Source organism: Fundulus heteroclitus, chromosome 4 (assembly GCF_011125445.2).
Source record: "Fundulus heteroclitus isolate FHET01 chromosome 4, MU-UCD_Fhet_4.1, whole genome shotgun sequence".
Classification (NCBI taxonomy): domain Eukaryota; kingdom Metazoa; phylum Chordata; class Actinopteri; order Cyprinodontiformes; family Fundulidae; genus Fundulus; species Fundulus heteroclitus.
The window spans coordinates 4,312,031-4,330,918 of NC_046364.1; the positions used below are offsets into that span (position 1 = coordinate 4,312,031).

The window sequence follows — 18,888 nt, forward strand, 5'->3', positions numbered from 1 at the left end:
CATTGATGCAGTAATCCAGGGAAAAGAAGCCCCAGCTCATACTTTTAATATTTATACTTTTCAGTTAGACAACATTTCTGGAAATCCTGCTTTTGTATTGGTCTGAAGTAATATTCAAATTTTTGCCGATATTGAATTTGGGTTTTTAATAGTTATACTCATCAAAATTATAAGATATAAACACCTTAAACATATCAGTCTGTGTGAAATGAATGAATACAAAACACACGTTTCACTTTTTCAATGGGATTACTGAAAATTCAATTTATATGACCAACACTTGTACATGTATGTATGTATGTATGTATGTATGTATGTATGTATGTATATATATATATATATATATATATATATATATATATACTGTTCTGCTTGCCTGTCTGTTTTTTTCACAATGCATTAAATTTATTGTTTGTACACCCAGACCTGGTGAATACAATTGATTCTGATTAGGGATGGATCTGTTTTCTTATTGTCCATGTTTTACTCAGATCATCCTTTGCTTGTGACTGGGCTAGCCCTAAAACTGAATCCAAGTGAAATATCTTCAAAGCACCATGGCTGCACACTGAATCCATTCTCATCTATCACAGTCTCAACACTGAAGTCAATATTGTCCAGTCCTCTGTGGGATGCACATATTAAGTGCATCGCCTCCCAGTGGACTTCAGTGACCTTTCAGATCTGTCAAATGCAACCCCTTTGAAAAAGAATGGGGGAACAATCAATATGTTCCTCTAAGATAATTTTATTTATTTATTATTATTATTATTATTATTATTATTATTATTATTATTATTATTATTATTATTATTATTATTATTATTATTATTATTAATAAATTACTGATCCAGGTAAAATAAATCTCCCCAGGCTGATGAGAAAATGCTGAATGAGGAATATTTTTAAACTTGATTGAGTTTGTAACGCTCCCACAGGCTTGGGCTTACGTTTGCAGATAGAAAAATCTCTGTACTTTATTGTTTCTATAGTGATCAGGGCTGCCAGGGTTGGGATTCGAAAGCTGCAGAGCGTGACTGACGTTCTGAAGCCGCCTGAGTCGGACACCGGCCTGCTGGAAGATAGAAATCTGGGCGCAGCGATCTGCAGGGAGGGCGCATATGAAACCTCACTCCTCTGGACTGAATGTCAATATCAGAACGTGCGCTCGGACTGAGGATGATCATCAAAGCGTGCAGCGGAGTGTGGGGCTTCATTATCAGGATGTGCAGCCTTAAAGGTGATATCAAGATGTGAAGCCTGGGGATCACAGGTTGAATAATTACACTCTTTGCTGTTTGTAGAGTAAAGATTTCTGTCGCAAAGAAGAATCCCCGTTGGCATGAGAAGATCCCAGTCAGAGCAGAAAATCACCTGTAGTCTGTGCTGAAAGAAATCTATTGAAAAATAAACAAATACTGCAACTATAGAATACAATAAGGTTCAGATTAAAAGAAGCAGGGAATATGTGAGCATAATATTTAATGAGAGGTTCTATTCTTTCATTTAGAGTTTTCGTTTAAAAATTTTGAGTAAATACTTAGAAAACTGTGGTATTTTTTTCTCATGTTTTTCATATCAGTCTCTACTTGTTTTCCATTTATCTCCCATCGTCTTGCTGCAGCTCTTTGTGTGAAGAAGTCTTTCTCATAGAAGCAATGGTGTCTCATTTTGATCATAGTTCTTTATTAATGAAAATAAGGAGGATTTACGGATCACAGCAGGGGCAGAACTGCAGGCAGGATAAGTAATAACCAGCAGTGAACACAAAGAGTGAAGGAAGACTGCAGTTGTACACAAAACAAAACACTGAGCTCATTTACTGAGGGATGGTTGGAGAATGACAAGTGAACCAGAGGACCTAATCAGAGGAAATGTGGAGCAGCTGAGGGAGGGAGACTAATTACCACAGAAGAAGCTGAACTAAGGCTACGTTCACACTGCAGGGCAATGCGACCCATATCCTTTTTTACGGCAGTGTGAACGGCCCAAATCCGATCTTTTCAGCCCCCAAAAATCCGATTTGGACCTCTTCACAGATTCGTATTGGATTTTTTTAAAAGCGTCTGCAGTCTGAACGGTCATGTCACATTTTATCCGTCTTTCACGTCCCTCTTCTGTCTTTCGCTGCGCATCCACACAGCAGCAGCGGTTAGAGCTCCATAAAAGATCGTTATTAATATCTGTGCTGCTTACTTCTTACCTTAACATATTGCCGGCTCCTGTTGCTCAACAGCTTTCTAATAATAACAAGAAGACATGCCAACCGGTATCCGCATTTGTTTTTGTTTTGTTTTTTAAACAAAACTTTATTGAACATCTCTAGAAACAATTACGTTCACCATTACTTCCATAAACAGTGTGCTTGCTATCTGAGGTCTCCTTCTCTTATATGTGCATGCGAGTCACTTTATGGTCTTTAGACAGAAGTCTGATGACGGACGCATTTAATAGTTGTACGAACGGCCGCCTCAAATAAATCAGATTTCAGCTAAAAATCGGAATTGAGCATCAAGACCTGCAGTGTGAAAGTAACGTAAGAAACACAGGGACTTATCGCCGAGAGAGAAAGATTGACACTGAACTGAGAGATATAAATTACTATAACACAATAGAATACATCACAAGAATGATCTAAGACAATAGACACAAAAGTGTGTATTACTATGGCAAGACAAAAATGAACATAATTAAACAACTATTGAAACCATAAGCACAAAAGAAAAAAAAACAAAGACCTGGAGAACATGACAAATGGGGACATAGAAAATAGAACATTTTGTTCCTTTTTCTATAAATTTAGCCTTTTTTAACCACTTTTAGGGTTTGACACGATACATCTCTGCTTCTCCTTCTTCCCCTCCATAGGCACAAAGAAGAAACAAACAGAAGATCTCCAGAGGCTAATGAGCACCTCTGTCCCAGATGCACGGCTACGGGTTTGTGTTGCAACCTGGTCACTTGGGACAGAAATCAAAGGCAGTTGGGGGATCTGTTATCTGAAGGCGCACTGACAGATCCCTGCTGCTGCCGTCCCGCTCATTAATCCCTCCCTCTGCTGCTCCTCGTCCTCCCATCCTCAGCACTTGTCACCATGCTGTCAGCTGCCCGCTCAGCTGTAGACACAAGGACCTGCCTGGGGACCGGAATGCATGGCAGGAACGCAGAGACGGGGATGCAAACAAAAAGAAACATGAAAGACAAGACACTGAGGTGTAAGCCGGGATTTGGAGCCGTGGCACACAATAGAGAGAGACATTTCTGTGAATGCAAATCCGTTTTTAACTGTTGTTTTTTCCTGGCCTAAATCTAAGGTACAACGTGAACCTGGAGGCAGACTCTAACAGCTCTCCTTTCATCAACGATGCTCCGAAGCCAGAAAGAAAGGAAGACTAGGAGGGGCTGGCAGAGAAATGGTGTCCTGCCAGGAAACACAGCAGGGTTTGATCCATCCGTGACAGACGGGACACGAGCGACGCAACAGACTGGACTCCCTGACTGCTGCTTTGGCTCATTATGAGTGTGAATACAATGATATGTCAGTCATGTAAGAAGTAGTGCAGGATTTAAATGTAAATGTATGGGCGAAGAGAAGGAGAAGACTAAACTAAGCCTCAAGTTCCTTTTTGTTGGTTTGCTTAGATGTCGTGATTCAGGTTTTTATTCGCTAATCATGATTATCATGTCTGGCATTCTAAAAATACAAGCAAATTACTAAAATGGAAATAAATTACACAAAAATCCCACGTTGATGTAAAATTGTTGGCTCCAGCTCAGAGAAATCAACAGCACAGTGAGTCAGTTAGTGTTTTTTTTTTTTTTAAGGTAAATTCTCCAATCCAATTTAGATTTTAAATCCTGCGGTCAATATTTTGACCTGCAGCATATCTGTTTTTTTTTTTTATTTCATACAAGAGACAACATGTTGAATGGTTGAAGGAAGACGAGTGCACTGAAGCAGCTTCCCTCTCTAGACACTGAAAGCAAACTGAAAGACCTTGAAAGGCAGAAAGAAAGACATGAAAGCCTCAGAGAGATGCCAGCAGCTTGCAAGGCTCTGCACAGCATTGAACTACATGGTTGCAGTAAAAAACGCCAACAGATTCATATGTAGATAGTAAATTCTTAGCTTTCCAGACAGCTATTTGTGTTAGTTTGATGTGCTGCATGTTCTCATTTAATGCAGGTAAAACGTGTGCATCCTTTATTTTATCTTGCATTTAGGAAGTTGGACTCCAATCATTCGTGTGCAGTCACCAAGAGGCTTTTGGTATAAACCTGGCTGGATATTTGACTACTCTTACTGACAGAATTCATTTAAATTTGTTGGTTTCCGGATTGGGGCTTTGGAAAGGATAATCCAAAAGGTGGATGTTGCCGTTCTTTATCCAAAACCAGTTTTGATGTGTTGGTGATCAATGTCCGGTTGAAGTACCCAGAACTGAACAAACTGGTAACCATCTAGATCAGCTGTCCAATTTTAAAGCATTTACTTGATTTCGGGTGTTTTTAATGAGAAAACTTTAGAGGTTCTCCTTCTTATTCACTAGTGCCACTGTTGGGAAAACAAACTCACAACCGGATGCTACCACCAGTGCAGGGGCCTGAAACCTTTACAGTCTAAAGAGCCATTTTGCCTACAGTTCAGTTGAATTAAACTCGTTCAAATGTTGCCCGGCCTTTTGAAAAAAAGACAAGATATAATTTTTTTATAAAGATCTACTGTAGGAAATATGCTGTCATCGTTAAAGAAACGTCATAATTTCCAACATAATGAAAAAAATATTGATTTAAAATGTAATATTACTGGAACTTTTAGCATCATTCTGTTGTGAAAATTAAAAGCAATTATTCCAAGAAAAAACTGCTAAAACCTGCATTAATAATCATTATTACATTTAAATACCATAATAAAAATATAATTGAACAAAGACAAAGTTATTAAGAGCCACTGTGGAAGGTCCAAAGAGCCACTTTTGGCTCCAGAGCCACAGGTTGCCGACCCTTGGTCTAGTGCATACAGTGTTTATAAATGTTAAAGCCTCATATTTTGTTCTCTATGATAAGAACACAAATGTAAGCAAAGTCAAAATAAAACAGAAGTTTATTATTGAAAACAATCAAAATAAGGTAAATAGGGAGAAAATATACCTCAGTCTGAGCCAGAGAGGGTCGACAACCAAAGGATGTGACAACCAATGATCGAACACGATTATTCGCTATGTGCACAATTATTGTGAACATGTCCAAATCTAACCTTGCCTGTAAGCTGAGTTCTTGCGGTATTTGTGAGCTCACAAACACACAAGAACCTATCTGGACCCACTCCCGCCTCCACAGTTCAGGAAGCAACCCAGCACGAGTCGGCCAATCATGTTGCAGTACGAAAGCAAGAGCTGCTGAGCCCACAGCCGAACCAACATAAACATGGCGACGCAGGAGGACGCATGCGTAGGCAACACACTCCATCAAGGTGTGCATAATAATTAGACAGCTTCTTCTCATCAGATAAAATAGGCCAAAAAAGAGGTAAAAGTCCAAATTAAAAAGAAAAATAACAGGAGGCAGCATTCTTGAAACTGACAGGGTTGTGCGAGATCACAGTAGTAGCAAATGCTTTGTTGCCAACAGTCAACAGGTGTTCAAGAAACTTGTTGAGAGAAAAATAACGTGAAACAACAGCCAAGGATTTGAGGAGAAGCAAAAGTAAAGCTAGCAGGAAGCTGTTCTCCTCCAGCGCTGCTATATTCCAGAACTGCATCATACCTGGAGTTTCCAGAAGAACCAGACGCTGGCCAAGGGAAGGCCAAAACCCAAACCTGACCACCACTCAACAGCACACATACGTTGAAATGCCAAGAAATATATAAAGAGACACTTTCCAAAGGTTTTAAGGACTGATTACCAGAGAGTGACTTTTGACAGATAATATGGATGTACCAGTCGTTGAATCGGTCACAGGAACAGCGCTGAACCTGGACTTGGGTGCATCATCAAAGATGAGCTAGTTTGACCATTTCGGGTTGAAGATGGAGCAGAAAATCCACTCCCAAACTTTCTGGTGGTTTTTAGAATACATTTTCTTTAAGCAGTGGTGCAGGAAGAAGTCTGTACCTAAAACTAAATGACAACATTTTTCCATTTGGTTGCAAAATAATTCTGCTCATTAACAGTTTCCCGATAATTCTGCACCCAGATATTCTCCTAAAAAAGCCAAAACCTCAATTTTACTGGCTTAAATTTTCAAATCTGAGGTCTATCAAAGATTTAGCCTGAGACTTCAGAGCACTGCTGGTGTTTAGTGATAAAACGATTCCTCATAAATGCAAACTGCCTAATAATTGTGTATGCAGGGACGGTGGTTGGGCTGGGACAAGGAACAGGTGAATCTGACTAAATGAGCATGGGACAGCTGTACAGGAGCATGAATAGAGGGAAATAAAGGGTGACAACTTGAAATGATTGAACGCAAAGTAACTAGAAAAAGTATAAAACACAGGAAACCACAATAAACCCAAAACTAACTCATGAAACTTAAAATACGACTCAAATAAAATCATAGATAAAGTACAGGATATGATGATGTACAATGGCTCATCCAAATCCATGGCTGGTCCTTGTAGCCAAACAGTTAAAACTTCGTCATGTCGGAATAAAACTATTCTCAGGAAGACATTTGGTGCAGCTCATGTTGGAAGCTGCTGATTTTCTGTGATATTTGCAGGGTTGCTTAAAGGTATACTATGCAACCGGGGTTGATTTTCCAGCGAGGCTCCCCCCAGAGGGCGAAAGTAAAAGTGCACTGTCATAAAGATGCTCAGCTGTTCTGGTTTCTCCATCAAGCCAGGCGTGGTTGTTTTGAGCTTAGCAGACAGGCGAACGCAACGAAAAGTGGAAAAAACGGCAGTACAAACAATGACTAACAGTGAAAGTATGAACATCAGGGTTTCCCTCAGTGCTACCTTGGCGAGGCGGCCGCGTCATCGCCTCGCCGTGGCCGCCGCGGTACCGCCTCGCCAACATTCAAAAAAAAAAAGAATAAAAAAAATAAAATAAATAATAATAATAATAATAAAACTCGATATGCTTGCATGTTTATGTGACGCTAACACGCGGTTCTTTGTTGCTTTCGAGCATGCATGTAGTGAATGGCAGGGCAAAAACACATGGAGTTCTCGCCGTAAAGCAAGACCGACTCTCGCGGTCTTGCACAAGACTTCTGAGCCTGTGAGTGCGGGCCGAGGGCTCCTGCAATTGCAAGTACGGTATTTCCCCCACAGACCACCAGGGCGGCCGAGAAAACCTTTGTTCGACCTGAAATGACTCATTTAATCATCCAAAACGGTATGGAACACATTCATTAACTGAAAAATGTTGCATAGTATGCCTTTAAGTTTCGGTTTGCACCCTCTCATTCATTCTCATCCATGGTGATGTGAAAGTCCGACAGTGACACTGGAGTTTCAGCGTTTTACAGTTAAATAGCAGGAAAAGGCCTTTCTGAACATCCCAACCCACCTCCTTTATGATCCGAGGGTTGCTGTTTGGGTCGTTGTCCTGGCCATAATAAAGTAGGTATACATCTGAATAACTTTCACTTAAATTATTTAAAACTGATTGTCCTAAAACCTGTAGTTGTCCAGTAAAAGGCTCTGGAGGATTTTCCCAAATGGAATATTCTCCTTCTTGGATCTTTGTTTAGGTCTTGTGAAACAAATCTTTTTTTTTTTTTACATAACTCTGTTGTGGAAATCAAGTTTCTTCAATACAAACAACGGCTGCTGCATACATGTAAAATGATAAACTCCACACCTATTTCCACTCTCTGCTACAGCATGTTGCACAGTGTCAAAAATGATAAATCCAGAAAACAGTAGATAAGATTTAAAATTCATGCTGCCAAAGAGAAGCTACAAGCTGAACTCAGGCAAATAACACGAAGTTAACAGGTTTGGTCAAGTTAAGTTACATTTTATAATCTTTAGCTCCACCTATTAAAGGATTTAGGTGAAAATATGTACAATAGAGAAAATCCACACAAAAATTAAAGCGTTATATCCAGTTCTACCCTAGAAAAAATTAGAGTAAGTCATTAAAAAACCCAAAATAGGATGAAATTCAAGGCCATGAATTTTTATTGGTCCTCTCGTTTATTTCTGAGTCGGCTGCAGAACTCTGACATCGGACCGTCTGGTTTTCCAGCTGTTTGATGACTCAGCGTTGTTTATAAAGCTTGTGTGCAGCGAGCTTGCAGGTAGATTTTCTGTTATTTAGTGATTGTGTCAGCGTTCTTGGTACCGAGGTGTAGAAATGCCTCCAGGTTACGGGGGTGGGGCGCTCCTGTACCCTTTTTTCACTTACTAATGGCTTTCTCCTTTTCTGCACAATCCAGATTCCAGGAGTCCACAATTAATGCTGTCATGTTGACAGATTCCCTCGCTGAGTTTTTGGATCTCCTGATTGATGCTCTACCTGCGTAAAAACAGCGAGATCCTGAAAAAGATCTTCGGAGTAACAACAGGTTTGGGAGACACAACAGCCTAATTTGGCCAAAAATCGTAACATGATATAGTTTCCAAAGATGTAATAAAGAAAATGGCATGTCAACAGCTTAACTTTGCCACATGCAGCAATTGTGACTTTAATTTACTTTAAAAAGTATAACAACCTCACATTAACAAATCCTCCGATTAGAATTAATAAAATAAATTGCAGCTCCAAAAGAGATCGATTATTCCTGTTGCCGCATGAAAGGAACTGGCTTTCAGCTCAGCCGGTAGCTCCAACATGCTGTTTTATTAAGCTCTGACAAGCAGCAATGTTTTGATCCCAGTGATGGTAAAGAGAGGCAGCAGATCTACCACAAAAATCATCCCCATCACAAGATGATGATACAGCAAAGAAAAAAAATTCACAGGAAGTTTTTTTCTTTCTCGTTTGATTGGAGGCAGAGGTTTAGTTTCAGCAAATGGTGTGAGTTATCCTCAGGCTGTTGGAGGAATGAGATTAGTGCAGCACAGAGGGATTATCAAATGATGACACCGTGTAACTCAAAGGCATCCTCTTCCGTAGCAAAGTCATCCTTTTCCGCTCAGGGTTTATTCTGACTGGTTTGTTGCAGTCGCCTTCGGGATCCGAACCCCAAGCCGTGAAGTCGAAAATAATCCAACTTGTGTTCCCCTCATCCACTTCTCACATCGCACTTCATGCTCATGTTCTCTGTGGCTCCTGTTTAAATATGTGCTTTCCTGTGGCGGGTCAATAATCTCGTCCCGGTTTCAGTCTGCTTTTTTTGTCCTGTGTGGGATCCACGTTGAGCTTTCAAGCTCGGAGAGCTCAGAACAAACGGCTTTGAGTGCTCCGGGTTGGTGTTTGCAGAGCCGTGCTTGACATCAGCAAAAGCACGCTTGCAAAAAATAAAAAATAAAAACCTGTTCCAGCATTATTTGGAACATGTTGCCAGAGTTACTGTTGCTGCAGGAGGCTGAATAAACGTGACTTATTGCTCCAAACTTCAGCAGGTTCTGCAGCAGCGACACAGATGAAGCCCTCCATTACACCGGCTCTTCAGATTATTGGATGGTCATGAAGAACCTCTTCACTTTGGCCAAACATTACTTTACAAAACCCTTCATGACACACAATTAGCTGCTCCAGCTGCCGCACTCAGCACTGCGCTAAAAGTGGAAGCAAACATGTAAAAATCACTGAACAGGGTTGCATTTTTTCCATCTACCTCATTTTGTCCAACAGATGTGATTCTAATACAATTTTGTTTTCTGATGACTAAAAGCCGAACACTCTTTTACACACACTAACGGTATTTATTTATGCAACGGGGAAAAAAAGCTGCCAAGCAAGTATGGCCTCTGCTCCCTGGCTGCTGATGCGGTTTGGCTGCATTTAAATCGTACGACATACACGGATGCTGGGGAAATTCCTCCAGTATTTATGCATATTTCTGTAAATTACAGCCAGAGTAAAGTGTGTCACATTCTCAAAGACCAGCACTCCTTGTGACACACATATTGCTTTAAATGTAATATGTACCTTTTTCTGAAAATCATATTGAAGGAGGAGAAATATAAAAAAAAGAGTGAAACGCTGCAGTGCTGACAAGAGAAACATACAATTCCTTCTTTTCTCCATTCTCCAACGTGATATTGTTGTATTTGTTTTCGGCAATTTAGAAATCCATTTTTCAGCAGAGTATATAAAGCCTGCCTGTTGAAATTCTTTATTCACAATAAAGCTCTTCTGATTGTAGATTTTAACAGATAATTAACAGAAGTGGATTAAATTAACTCTTATAGGACCAGTTGATTCTCACTCAGGAATCTCTACTCGCCTTGGCTTTTGCAACAAGGGTCAGAGGAGAATTTAGATCGTTAGTATTTCCTCTTAATCACTTTAAAATGCATGAATCATCCCAGTGATTTGTTTGATATCTATTACTGATTTGGAAAAACATAGCAGAAGAAACGGTTCTCCTTTTCTCACTTTTGTGACTGCTGTGTGTTGCAGAAAGTCCCAGTCAGATTGGATGATGGGAACAATGGTGACCTGATGATAAATCGGGTCTAAACACTCAAATGTGCCGTGCCTGATGGGTTTGTTTTCACCGCCGTGTAATTGGTGCACTCTGTGTTGTGAATCAACTGAAAAGCTAGACCAGGCAGAGAAAACGAAATGTAATGGTGCAGCTTTGCCCATAGATGAAAAGACATAAAAAATAAATTATTTAAATTTAAATCTCCACATTTCTAAAGACAACTGCAGACATTTTACCGATTTACCAAGCTGAGACCCGAGATACTAGTATAAAATGTTTAAAAACCAGCTGAAGGATGCTTGTGCCATTGTAAGTATTTGACTTAACCTGAGAACTATAAAGATAACCTTATAAAGGTATAATAACATGGTGATGAAAGGGTTAATGGTCCTTCTACCCATATTTTACTTATGACAGCTGGTAATAGATTCTACTTAGAACAGTTTTAATTGTCCCTCTATTCAGGTCCCTATCTCTGGATCTGGAGGCAGTTTTAGAAGAAACTAAACCCACAGCATCCTGACCCGGTGTTGCATTACGTAAATTACAAAATCTCTTGTGGTCCACGGATTTAGTAAAACAACAATGAGAAACCAACAGGAGTCCCAGGACAGGCGGGATGCACGCTTTAAAGGGATCCAAACTCAGAACTGAGGAGGCAGGAGGCAAATGACTGAGCAATCTGAATAAACTCCTCTTCAGAGAAAGCAAAATGTGCTTCAGGGGCTTTTAATGGCTCCAAAAGAGAAAACAGACATATGAATGGAAGACTATAGCAAAATGTTTCACTCAGCAAATCAAGCCAAGGAGAACATTCAGTCCCATAATGACTGAATGAAGGGTAGATATCGTCAGGTGTAAATATGAAAAATAATTACATAAAAGGCTTTAAAATCTGAAAAACCAATGGAAATGTCAAATGGAAAATATAATGTGTCATAATTTGACAGGCTTTGTGTTTTTTTTATTGTTTTGTTCTGTGCTTTATGTTTGTCATGTGCTTGAGTTGTAGTTCCTATTTTATTTTGGTAAGTGGGTTATTTTCTACACGGATCTGTTCTGTACTGAGTACTTTCCTGTTTTCCTGTAACACTCCTTTCTCAGTTACTTTGTTGCTTTTGGTCTTGTTTTTTCATTAATTGTTTTGCTTTTAGTGTTTAAAAATGTTTTGTGTAAGTGTTTTTTCTGATCCATTTAGTATTTTTTCCCCGCTGTGCTCCTTCTCAATGCACCCTCCCTTTACAGCTGTTCCACATTCAGATAATCAGTCTCACCCGCTCCCTCTCCAGTAACGACTTTTTCTCTCATTCCTTCTACGCCAGATAGTCCTGTTGTTAGCATCTCTCTTCCTATTGTGTGCCTTGTGGTTGTTGTTTAACCTTGCCTGCAAGATGGATTGTTTGTGTGCTATTTGTACGTTCACAAACATATGAGAATCCATCTTGTACCACTCCCACTTCTACCAAAAAAACAAAAAACGGGGCGCGCATGTGGCACAGCGAGTAGTGCGACCCATATACGGAGGCCTTAGTCCTTGACGCGGTTGACCTGGGTTCGAATCCGAACCGCGGTCCTTTGCCGAATGTCTCTCCCCCTCTTCTACCCCCCTTCCTGTCAGCCTACTTTCGGGAAAAGCGAGCCACTAGAGCCGCAAAAAATCCCCCCCCCAAAAAAAACGGTTTGGGCCAATCACATTGCAGTATTATGATTTAAGGCGGGACATAGAGCTATGACGGAACCAATAGCTGCCAAGCCAACAGCCGAACCAAAATAAACATGGCAGCATAGGAGGATGCTGCTATCACGTCTGTTTTGGAAGAATCCATGATTTTCCTTTTTGATAATAGAACAGCAGGAAGTGCCTTGACTAGCTTACCTTCTTGTGGTTTCTGATGATGCCTTCTGCTTAAGTTTTAATTTGATACCGTGATTGATTGGCTAAAACCAGTCTTTGGTAGGCGGGCACTTTGTGTCGCTTCGCCCAATCAGCTCGCAAGGTTCTGCTGAATGTCCCTCTCTTCCCCAAACAGATTTAATAGGAGGAGGACCCAGATTGATAATGTGGAGAACGTAGAGTGCTATACATTAGCAGTCTGGCTTGCCAGGTCAGTTGTCAGTTGTTGTTTTTTTTACATGATTCTCTGTTGAGGACAACTTCACTGACTCCCACGGGGCATGGAGAGGGTCCGTGGGTAATTGTACTTTACTGGGTTTCAAAGTTTCGTTATATCTGCATTGTAAAGTTTGATAAAGAAAACATAATCAGCAGTAAATTATTCATAAATGTAATTACATCTGTAGGTGATGACAATATCTGTTTATTCTACTGACGTTAATGACTGTCAAATACTAATTTCCAATGTTTAATTGATTTAGAATTTCAAGTGAATGCAGTAAAATAACTTCCTTTTTGTTTAAAAATAAATATTCTCCGAATGAGTCCTCACCCAGATTTATTGATATTTGATCAGTATTCCGTTGCATTTGACTAGTTTTAATAGAAGTATAATTAAACTATAAATAGTAGTTTTTCTTAAAAGAACCTCGAAGTTTTTACAAACTTCGATAATAAGTAAATCAGTTTGAAGAAATAACACCTAGAACAGAAAAAAAACAGTAAAGATCAGCAAAGAGAAAAATATTTGAGTATCAAGCTTATCACATCTCATAAAATACACAATTTTTATAATGACTTTGGTCTTTTCTTGGTGTAATTCAGTTATCCTGTCCAGATTTTCTGTTTTAAATAATGCAGTTATTCAGTGAATTTCAAATGTATTTCAACCACATTGGACATTTTATGCAGTTGATGTGATATTTTTACATCCACTAAATCTGTTGTTCCCTCATTTCCAGCCAGTTTTACATGCTATCGTGGTTTTATATGAGTAATTATCTTGAAACCGCTTTTATGCTGATGATGCTGTGATGTACTTTGGTGCATTAGCCACTGAGCAGACCCTTGGCACTACAGAAATCTGTTAATAATGTTCTGCACAATTTGTGTAGGTATAAATATATTCTCCGTGCTAATAAAACAAAATGTGTGATGTTCTCTGATACAAAATATAGTTCCCTGAAGAATTTGAAGAATATTGACATCCAGACAACTTTACTGGACTAGCGTCAACGAATTAAAATAATTTTTTACTGAACTAAAACATGGTATGAGAACAACAAAAGATAAACGCACAACAGGTAACAGCAACAAAAAAAACTTTAGACATTCCTCATATTTAACACCCTAATAGCAGAGAAAGTAGACTTAGAGTAGCTATTAGTTCTGGACTCGGTGTGGTCAAGCTGGCTGATTATTTCATAGGTTTCTTCCATAGAGTGCAAAAGTCTTTCTGCTGTTCAAAAAATCTTGGAGCAAACATTCACAATGCCATTCAGGCTGTTTTAGTACTTTACTGACAGCCTATTAAACCAACTGATAAAGGAAAGTGTTAAAAGTATCACTGAGTCAGTATGGAAGTCTACGTCATCTGTGTTGTACTGCTGATTGAGGAGTCATTTTCTTTCAGGTCTCATGTCAAAGCAACTGGGTACAAAAATAAAGTTAAAGCTTCTTTATTTAGAACAAAGCCGTGTCTTTCTTTTGATCAGCTGTTTCTGCTCCTTCTGTGCTGGAATATCCAGACTTTTCTTATGCGCACATGTCTTCACAATGCCGTCATTTTATAACTGACCACGAAGCAGAGGTTTTGTTCCATGCCTAAAACTGTTGATAAATGACTATATGTTACACTGTCCATTTAGTTTACAGGGTCTATTAGAGAAAATATGTTTAAATATACAAGAAAAACATACCAACCCTTTAGAAACTGAGAGCTACCAGCACTGACCTTTGAACTAGTATTATTAACTAATATTTGGCTCACTTTTATTTCCAACATTGCTTTAGTTAATTGAGGTTTGCAGGCTGCGGTAAAGGAGCAGTACAGTATGTCTCCCAGGCTAAGGGCTGAGCACTGACTTGGTCAACGCCTTGGTTCTTTCCTTTGTGGCTTTGCTGGTGTGTTTGGGATCATTTCCCAGCTAATGACCACGGAGGGACAAGCTGGCCTCACACAATGGACTCTAGATTAATTTGGAGCACAGAGGAGTTCAGGGTCGGACTTAATGACGGCCAGCGAGCCCAAATCATTACTTCCCCAGTACCATGCTTTACAGAGTTGCTTGTTCTGACACGTTGGGGGTAGTTGGATGTTTTGCATTGTGGGCAAACCTTTATACTTTGATTTTATTCATCTGTAAGATGCTGCTCCACAGGTTTTGTGGTTTATTCAGATTAAACGAGATTGTGATCTATGCCATGCTGTAATTCTTTTAGTGCAAAAACTTTCCCCTGGCCACTTTCCAAACAACTCCATACTGATCAATTTATTTTCGAATTGTGCAATAAAGAAGTTTCACAATTTAACTCGCCAACTGAAGCCTTTCCAGTCCTCTTGGATCCGTTTCACATGGGAAGATTCTCTGCTGTCTTAAAAGTTTTAAACTTGGAAATGTTCTCTGAAGTTTAGACTTTAAATTGTTTAGAAATACCCTAACAACCCACCCCAGGTTGATGGGCTGCGACCGTCGCTTCTCTGAGGTCGCTGCGTATGTCTTCAGAGCAGCAAGGTGCCAGTCTGCTTTTATACACATGGTCCTGTGTGCTGTTGATCGGTTAATTGATGAATTAGATTAGCAGCACCTAGCAGATACTTTCCCTCTTAAACCCTATGGAACAGCCTGGGTGGGCACAGATTTTCCTACAACAGCCTCTCTATTCCAGTTTCCTTTTGTCAAATAAACCATGTCAGATTTAAATCTGTTTTGTGTCGTTTGCAGCCAGATTTAAATAATTTTATTAACTAGACTATAGACCTTATGATCTATATTGAATACAGTGTGAACAGTAGATCATACAGCATAAATAGTTTAGAAATTTGCCAAAAATCCACATCAGCTGCAGGTGGATTCATCATAAGAAAACATGCCAGGGACTACTCAGAACCTCATTTTGTGCTCACAGGTGTATTACAGCCATGCTGTGTGTGTAGGGGGATTTTGTTGTGTCTCATAAATCTTGGTGTCTTTGTTTGCTGCCAGTAGCCTTCAATAATGAAGGGCTTCAGAAGCAGCTGGATGCAGACGGACAGACTCGTACAGATGCTGTTGGTAACACAAGCATATGTGCTCAGAAATGTATAATGGGCTCACACACCGAGCCAGATGATCAGCGTGCACCCTGCACCGAGCCATGTGTTAACACTGATGTGGATTAAGATACTGTATCTGCAGACAAAAGGAGTCAAGCTCTTCTCTGTGGAACTCCCTCCTAAAGATAAGGGAGATCTCTGCACCTCAGGATCACCCGCAGTCTCTCCCTGCCAGGGATTCTCTGATATCTCCACCATGCATGATGATAAATTATCCATAGGCTTTCCATGCGTATCCCAGCATGTTTCTGACATGCTGGGAACTACTGTGGCAAGATTTTTTATTTAATTTTTTACAAACAAGGCTGAGATGAAAATAGAAAAGATGCAGGTTGTCCATCTGCTCCTTACTCACACAACACTTCATCACTTTAACAATCACCTCCCATATTAACACTCAGAGTACATCACGGCGTATACAATGCTTCCCCCGTCCCTGTAGGGGTATCGCTGTTTCTGGAGATCGGTGCAGATAAATAATGCATGCTGCTCAGGCGCAGCACGACTGCTCAATCCTCATAGCCAGTATTATGCTTTTGTGCCAGCACTTACAAAGGATTAAAGAAAAGCATCCCAGAACACAACTGCAACATTCACACACCCCAATCTGCATGCTGAGCCCATCTGAAAAACGTACCCTTGCACTTGTAAAACCAAAGAGACAATAATTCCGAACGGCTAATGTGAAAAGCAAAACCTCCGCTGATGCTCAGGTGTGTACGGCGCATTCCTCCACTCTCCCATCTTTAATCTGATTTAGAACTTATGTTCATCCACGCTCACAGCTGAGCAACTTCTTTACACATGCAAAAATAACAAAGCCACCACCTGTCAGAGGAGGAGAAGGGATGCCTCACCTGTTAGTGCAGTTTCTGTCCTCCGTCCAGGCTGTGTGTGAAGCGCAGAGCTGAAACTTCTGCCTTACTGGATAGATCTCCCCTCCTTCTCCACTCTGCCTCTTCCTCTACTCCCCCTCCCCTCTCCGACTCCCTCTATCTGCTCTCCCACCCTCTACGCTTGTTTTTTCTCTTTTTTTCCGGATACCCCCCATCACCGTGTCTTTTCCATCTGCCTCCCTCCTCCAATGTCTTCAGTCAACCTGCTGCTGATCCTGGCTTTGAAGATTTCTAAAGAGATCCCCGATGGCTCCCTAAACACACACAAAAATGCACTCACAATTTATGCCTGTACACACGTTTAATCTATGAAGGCTGGGGGTTTCAGAGGTGCAATGCGCACCACTGCAGAGGATGCTGCAGGCTAGATGCACTTAGATACGATGCTCTGTTAACCCAGATCCAAGTGTGTGAGTTTACCTGTTTGTGTGTGTGTTCACAATTAAATTGGTGGGGAGGAGCAGCCGTGCCGTACGGACCGTTCTGCAGACTGGCTGCCAACTTCCACCCTCTTGCTCATTGTTGGGAGTCATTATCTCACCTCTGGGAGGCTGGTGGGTGAGACGAAGGAAGTGAGGGGTGAAGACACACGCACACTAAAGGAAAAAACATGTAATGCTCTGAAACTGAAATTCATCCCACTCGGTCTTCCTTTCATAATCTCATTCAAATTCCACAGTCTGTTGCTCACTTATATTTAAATGAGCACTTGACTAAATCCCTCCTGTGCTTTTGCTTTTCTTGGCCAACACTTGGCAGGCTGCCGCGCTCTGTTGCATCCCAGCTTACAGGACACTTTCTCGGCATGCTGCCGCGCTCTTTGTGGTGCGGCCAACCTGCAGATATAGAGTTAAAAGAGTGGGCTGCTCGACGAAAGCTAAACAGAGCCAATGTCAGCCTGGTGGCATGCGTCAGCTGTGACTAGGACAGTAGTGGACCGTGGAGCCAACAAAGCTCAGGACTCTGGCACTGAGTGAGGGTTCTGTTTACTCATTTCAGTCATTCTTGGAGTTCAAACAGAACCAAGAAAAAAAAAGAAGAAAACAATCAAAGCAATAATCTTCAGAATAAAGTTTAGACTCCAACAAATCTTTTTTGAGCTTTCTGGGTTTTTAAGGATTAAATAACTTGCTTTGTAAAGTTCCCTTTCTCTGCATCCATGTATTTTCCATGAAAAGCTGTTATCACAGTGTTTCTTATTTTGTCATGTCTGCTGTTGCATTAAAACACATGTTGCACCGGTCTAAATGTGAGGATATAAGAGAGCTTTTTGTTAAACGCTAAGCCCATGAATTATATGTGACTTTTGATGTGCTCCTGTTATCAACAGTGAATACGGATCGTTATCAAAAGGGTGGAGTTCACAGTGTTCTGCTATTTCAGGATGGGGTATGATACTTTTGCTGTGACATCATGATCTTGTTTTATTTTTTTCATATTTAAGGATCTGTCCCCAATGGGTCAGATAGTTATTAGCTAAGTTAATAAAACAGTAGGTCGAGGCATTAATTTTAATTTGCTGTTTCAAGCATTTAGCATCCTGAGGTGAGTGAATCTTTGTGAGAGCGGACAACATAACAAAACATGAGAGGTTATTACTGGGTCATTGCTGCAATATTTGAGTAACAGCTGGATAAGTTCTAGCTGTGGCGGACTCGTTTTGACCCATTCAAAAATCCAAATCTGTTGATCAAACTGTCTGTTCTACAGATCCAAATGCGTAGTATTGGGGTCCCAGTTCTCATTGAAATGCTTTGAAAAAGCATCTGGCTGCTTACAGATTTCTTCCTCTTGATTTTTTGTCACACTTGATTATTTCAGATCATCAAACAAACTAAGATCAGACAAAGATAACCTGAGATTTAAAAAACGCCAATATTTTATTAAGAGAAAAAAAGCAACTGAACCCAACCCCTCCCCCAATTAACTAATTTACAATTAACTATTAATTAGTTAATTGTGAATTAACCAATTCACTTTTAGAGGCTTAAATGACTATCATAAGCCAGACCCAAGCTTGATTATTCCTTGACTCGTAGGATACAGAGACAATAGAAGCTGTATGACAACATTTTATTGGCTAATATCATAAAATAACACAACATGCCCTGATCTGAAAACAGCTGTCAGTCTAGAAAGTGTACAAAGCTGTTTCAACAGAGAGCCTCGTCCTCAAATGGATAAAACATGGAACAGCGGCTCCAACTCCAGTCCTCAAGAGACAATGTTT

At 40.2% G+C, this 18,888-nt stretch overlaps 1 protein-coding gene across 1 annotated transcript in view; it reads right to left on the reverse strand.

Moving 5' to 3' along the window:
- c1qtnf4 (C1q and TNF related 4) overlaps positions 1-16,760 on the reverse strand; it is a 36,148-nt gene extending 19,388 nt beyond the window's left edge. The window contains exon 1 of the mRNA XM_012880776.3: positions 16,620-16,760. The gene's annotated coding sequence lies outside the window, so the exon portion shown is untranslated. The remainder of the gene's footprint in view (positions 1-16,619) is intronic.
- Between the last annotated feature and the right edge of the window lie 2,128 nt (positions 16,761-18,888).